The sequence below is a fragment of the Carya illinoinensis genome, chromosome 11 (assembly GCF_018687715.1).
Source record: "Carya illinoinensis cultivar Pawnee chromosome 11, C.illinoinensisPawnee_v1, whole genome shotgun sequence".
Classification (NCBI taxonomy): Eukaryota; Viridiplantae; Streptophyta; class Magnoliopsida; order Fagales; family Juglandaceae; genus Carya; species Carya illinoinensis.
The window spans coordinates 10,054,331-10,060,891 of NC_056762.1; the positions used below are offsets into that span (position 1 = coordinate 10,054,331).

The 6,561-nt window shown below is 35.9% G+C and overlaps 1 long non-coding RNA gene across 1 annotated transcript; it reads left to right on the forward strand.

The window, feature by feature from the left end:
- Positions 1-1,484: 1,484 nt before the first annotated feature.
- On the forward strand, positions 1,485-3,441 carry LOC122280955. Its single transcript, XR_006230100.1, has 3 exons — positions 1,485-1,594; positions 1,698-2,312; positions 2,921-3,441. It is a non-coding gene; the product is annotated as an uncharacterized LOC122280955 (long non-coding RNA).
- Positions 3,442-6,561: the final 3,120 nt, after the last annotated feature.

A 6,561-nucleotide genomic window follows, 5' to 3' on the forward strand; every position in this document is an offset into this window, starting at 1 on the left:
CTATTTTCTGGACGGGTGACCACGATCGTGAGACTTCATGCTAACATGATGCATGCAAGCTGGAAAGCTGTGCCCAAAGAGGAGAAAGAAGAGCTCATCGACCGTGTTAAGGTAAGAGCAAGCAAGAGTGTAGGGTTTGCATCTACCAAGCATATTGTTATGTAAATATGAATATACATCCTACTTCTGTATTTTTTGTAACAAGACAAATAGTTGAACTTGAAATGGACTGACTTCTTGACGTTATCGTAGGCTGATTTTAAACTGGACTGGACACAAAGTTCGCATCGTGAGTGTGTGACAAATGCAGTGGCAAGGAAATATAATGGATTTCACTATTTATTGCGAAAGCAGTACATAAGGTATGGGTCGAAAGAAGCAGCCCTTTCTGGCGGGACATCGTGGGTAGAGAAGCCCGTATGGGAACATCTATGTAGGATGTGGTCAACTGAAGAATTCGAGGTATATGAATCATCTCTATACTAGTTACAACTCCTTCAATGTGATTAACTAAAAAATGGAAAACTGCCTTGTATATTTTGCAATTTCTGGAGTGGCACAAAATGCAAATGACTTGGTTCTTGGGTGGTAGTTAGTTTAGAAATACTTAAAAAGTGATAAAGCCGTCTCTTTAATTTTGGTGCATGCTTGCAAGGGGTGGTTGGGTTAAATTCATGGAAATGGTTGTAATTTGTAAACACTAAGGCATGTTCAAGCGATGTGTCAATAGGGGATGTTAGTAAATCTAGAGAGATAATCTTAGACAAGTTTACACAATCTACACCAGCTAATGTGTTACAACTTGCATAACCTCTTATATCAACCTAGAATGTATGAGGCAAGTGTGCTGTACTCCCAATCAGATTACATGTACTCAGTTTTCGGACAGAAGGGTTTTGCTCTCACATTTTGCTGGTATGTGTATTGGGTTATGTTGATTGTTTATGACAAGTGGTGTTGCATGGGTTATCCATATAGGCCATTTAAACCAGTATTTTGTGCTTAACAGAGAAAAGTGTTGTCAATTTTCAGCATTTTGGCATGAAGACCATCATGTACAACTACAATATTCAATAACATAATTAAAATATTGTAGTTGACATTAGTGTGCATGGTTAAGATAGACACTCTAGGGTGTTTCCAATTACCCCCATCCGTGCCTATAAGTTGGAGGTTAAAGCCCATATTTAATTGAAATACTTTAAACTATTATTTATAAGAGGGAAAACTATATCAGAAATTTTCAGGCTACTAAAGAAACTGAATAATAGTTTAATGCAATAGATCATTATCTCTTGACTGTCAATGCCCCACAGAAAATGTCAAAGAGAAACCAGAAAAATAGGCAGAAACAAAATGTCAACCATACAGGAGGGAGAAAGCCATTCGTACGAATATTGGAGGAAATGGTACGTCTACTTGAATTTCTGATTCAAGTAACAAGACATAATCGATTTTATCCACACTAACTAACTAACTAATGTGTTGATGGTTGCAGAATGAAGAAGACCCAAACTTGATACAGTTTTACAGAGAAGTTCATTGGTCAAGAAAGAAGGGATGCTTTATAACTGGCCAAGCAGAACAGAACTACGTAAGTGTTTATCTAGTTGCTGTTGAGTCAATTTTTTAAAGGTTAGGCTTAAAGTAAGTGTTGCCTGGCATTAATGGTGTTACCCTTGGGCACATGGATGTAGAAACTAATGCTTGAGCGATTGGATGAGACTGAGGTGAATACTGAAAACAACAATGAGAAGTGCAATGCAGCTTTCAAGGAGGTTTTAGGATATAAAGCAGGATATGCAACAGGACTTGGACACTCGGTTATACCTGAGGCTTCAATAGCATTGCGCAAGAATAGGGACTATGTTAGGATTGTTGAAGAGAATGAAAGGAACAAGAATGAAGCACATATGTACAAGAGCCAGTTAGAGGTGCTAAGAGATGAGTTGCATAGTTTCAAGAATCAGTTTAAAGACTACCAGAGTACGATGAACAATCGTGTAGCTGACCTGGAATGCAATCAAAGAGAGTCTCATCAGGAGACTAACATGGATGCCTAGGCATCCGGTTAATGTGTGGCTTTTTTGTTGCCCAGCTGACTGATCTTTTTGGAAAGTCGTAGTTGAAGTAACAAGTTGCTTATATTCGTGAAGTACTAATGTCTTTTGGTCCTTTCTTTTGATGATGCACATATATGGATGTGGTGGCAGTCTCTACATTGTGTCTAGTTTAACAGTCAGCATAGTATATAGGTTGACAATGTGCCAACGGTTGCTGCCATGCATTTCACACAAAAAAGCTTGACTAAGGTATGCAATTTACTCCCAATGCTTCATAATGTTAATATTCATTATTTCAGACACATATTCAGAGAGATTCCCCCCCCCCCCCCAAAGTTAACCCTATAAGCATTGACAGTTTGAGTGAATTTGGATATCCACTCGAACTGTCAATGGTTTAGATCAACTAAATAGTTGGGCTGATTGGTTAAAAATACATGCAATTGGTGGCTGAGAGTACAAATGATTAATGATTACCTAGATTGGATTAAAAACTGATTTTCAATTTATTTTGCTTCTCTGTGGTTTATCAGCCTTGCTACTTAGGAATTTATCTGATGCCTCATTGTGTAGGATTTCCCTAATGCTACAAGTAAAATAGTTAAATTGTTTGGGTTTTGTATTCCCTCCACTCTTGATATAGTTCTTTAGATTAACAGAATTTGTCTGCATGCGATGGATAAAAATACTACCAAGTGGTGGTTGTTGAGTGCAGATTGTTGCATGATGTTATAGGGTAACCAGTAATCCCACAATATTGTCATTCTGCACATAATTTCTCAGCTCACCTAGGATGGAAGTAACCCAACTCACATGTTTCGGATTATGATGAGGCTATGCAAAATGCATATGTGCAGGGAGTCTGAAGCCTGGCAGCGGGAGAAAAGTTTGATGCTAACATGAACAGGCAGTCAAACCAAGACACAATGAGGGCCCAGCCTTGCCATCTATGTGGACAAATGGAGGTGTTGCTTTTTTGAGTGAAGATCCCCACAGATCCATTTGACCAGGAAAGAGATTAGAAGCTTGATAAATATATATTATTGATATGTAATAGTTATGTTTTGGGACATAGATATGGGACTCATATAACATTTCTGTTGGTTGGGCATGTCAGATGGAACAGGATGCCAATTTTGGCATCATCATTAAATTTATGAGACTGGTGTTGATCTATGTGTTGATATGATCATAGTTTTACAAAATGGGTTTATGTTTCTTGGATATGTTCACACGGATGACCAGGGTGCATTTGGATGGATATTGTATGTCCAATGGAGAACTAAGTGATATATTAAATACATGATTAGTAATTTCAGGGCAAATTGTTTTCTGTTCTTTGCCATGGGAATGTAATATGTAAAACTGAAATCTTGATTTATCTGATGGATATTTTGGAAAGGTAGTACTGCGCGCGGCTAAGGGGGGATCATCCACTTAGTACTACAATTTACCAATAATATATATTTATAAAATACAGATATATGGAATTGTAGTGTAGTACTGGAAAAACAGATAAGGTATATATTGGTAGGTTGAAATGCATTGTTGCTACGCCGGCCAGGTAAATCTCCCAGTACTCCAAATACATGGAGAGGTTTTCTGGGAAATGAGGATTATTGGCAACAATTGGTCATCAGGACCATTCAATACTGGCAATACAATGCAGGTAGTTGTATTTGGAATATATACGTAAATGCAAGCTGCAAATCAATTGAGCTATAGCGAAGAATGAGATGGCCAATAAAGGATATTTTTGGCTTTGCTGAATTGCCAATAATTCATGATCTGGACCATATAGGTTAACAGCTATAAGGCAGACTTGATGAGCCAAATTTACTGCTAAAAATTATTTTCCATAACACATAGTTGCCAATACTAACGTATTACAAGGAAATCAAGTTGTACGAAATGCCAATTGAAGTCGGTGCTTACTTTCCTAACCTCATCGCAAGTAAGAAGTTGTGAGTCATACAAGTTGCCAAATTTACATTTCGTTGGCGACATAAGTTCCCAACACCCTTCTATTACGGACAACCTATATCTGTGGTAAAACATCAATACCCAAGTTATGAATTGATGAGATAGCATATTAGTGGCAAGGTTGCATTCTAGGAAATGAGTTTAGTGTTCGAGATTGGGAGGATTGTTTGGCGTATTACTGACAAACTAAATGTCTTATGCCAACGGCATAAATTGCCAAGATAGACCATCATTTTCGTCAATTCATAAGATTGCCAAAATAGGTAGTTAAATTGGCAATTCATTATTGGCAAAGCTGTGGCGGTCATTTTCTGTGGCTTAAAGGTCATTACCTGCAATTTTTTCCACAATTGCTGCAAAAACTATTGGCGGCAATAGGCTGTATTTGTTGTAGTGATCAACAAAGTTATAGCAGACTACATCCATTAAATATAGTTAAAAGTATCTCAAATTATCTGTGAATAATAGTGAAATGGTTTATAAATAGTAGTAAATTATTAATTTGTAAATAATAACGAAATAGTATGAGAATATATGAAAATAATTGTGTTCGATCCCAAATACAACACAAGACTACATCTATTAAATATAATTGATAACTTAGCAAATTAAGGCGTTGATCCCCACACCCAAATTATATAGAGGAAAAAGTGCCGTAAGAGGCATTTCTTATCACTCCCACCACATTCTGTATGTTCGTCTAGGAGAGATTCCATTAATAATGTTTATTTGCTACTTTCAGATAAAGGACGCCGTAGCCAATATCTCACACTTTCCCCCTCATATGTGAGACACTTATGTCACTTATGTGAATATATATCTCCCAGCTGACAAGTTACCTCGATTTCTAATTATCAAATGTTCTACATCGAGTCAATTTTATGTATTTTTTTGTGCAGTAATTCACTAATATGATTGGCTGCATCACTTTTTTTAGTATCAAATAACTATTTTGATCAATCATATCAGTAGAGTGCGTAAAGAGTACGCAAAATGGATTGCATATAAAAATTTACTACTCATGTCCATGTGTCCTCTAATGTCTTCCAACTTTGTGAGCCACGTGTATGTATATATATACATACACACACACACACACATATATATATATATACTAGGTCGGGAGCAACGTACAAAGCACATTTGTTTAGTTGCATGAAATAATTTTTTTATAAAAACAATATGGCTTTTCATAAAAAAATAAAATAGAAAAGAAGGTGATTAATTAATAATTTAATGCATAGAAACTCTTCCATCTGGTGCAAAGAAACTCTTCCATTATTTTGGCAGAATGGCATGTTTTCTTCTCCAATGTGATCAAGGTGATTTAAGACTAACCCTAGAGAAAGAACAGAATAAATTAGAAACTATAACCAAGTGAAGGAGAAACTGAGGCACGAAATAGTATAAAACATTTATCTCCACCTAAAATCAAATAAGGTTATAAAAAGCAAATATATGACAGTCATGAAAAACTCCAATTGCAGGCATAGTAATGGTAAACTGGAAGTTGTAAAAGTAATCTACCATGGTACACTCATTTAGAGCGAGCAAAATAAACTTCTACAAGATTGCACAAATATTAATTTTACCAGAAAAGCTGATGAGCAAGAAAAACAGATTGAATCCCCAAGCAATATAAACTTAGCAACTTTGTCATGACAGTCGGAGCAGCAAACCTACTAAGGAATTCTAATTTTGGAACCCACACAATTAATTATTAGATATAAACAATAATAATGAGGGGGTTTTTTGAACAAATTCATAAATAAACACCAAGTTCATCTCCAACATTTTTAGTTATCAGCCTAAATGTTTTGTATAAATGAGGAAAACAAATACTGAAAAGGAAAAGCTCAATTACAGTATCAGTCAATTTATAACTGCAGCAATCAGTGATGATGAACTGCAAGATATATATACTAATATACCATCAAACTTAAATTGCTCTTTTCAAGGATATTTGTAAATTATATTCTTTGCTTTCAACATCATCCTCATTCTACCTGAACAAGAACCATTTTCAATCTTTTGAAGACATGCAAGAGTCACAAGCAACTGAGTATACCTATAATTAGTTAGGGGGATAAAGTTAGCAAGTTTCCCACAATCTAGGTCATCCTCAAGATTCTGTGTCAAGAGTAGCCCTTCATACTTCTCTGTCATGCCGCATGACAACATCAATGACAGGCCTCTCATCATCAAAGCTCTATAACATTGAAACATCACTACTTAGTAACAAAGGAAACTCATCAAATATAAAAAAAAAATAATAAGATACTTAGGACTTATGCTTGCTTTTGTAGAAAATAAATATGTTTTGGAGGTCTTTTCCAAGACTCCCATAAAAATTAAAGGAAGTGGTTTAATCTGAAGAAAATAAGTGACCCGGGTCATGATCACACCCACTGATGGATGACACATTTCTTACATGTTTTGATATGGCATGATCGTCTCTTTCAAAAGACATCCTCTTGTCAATGAGTGCCCAAATTCAATAGGAACAATACTCAAT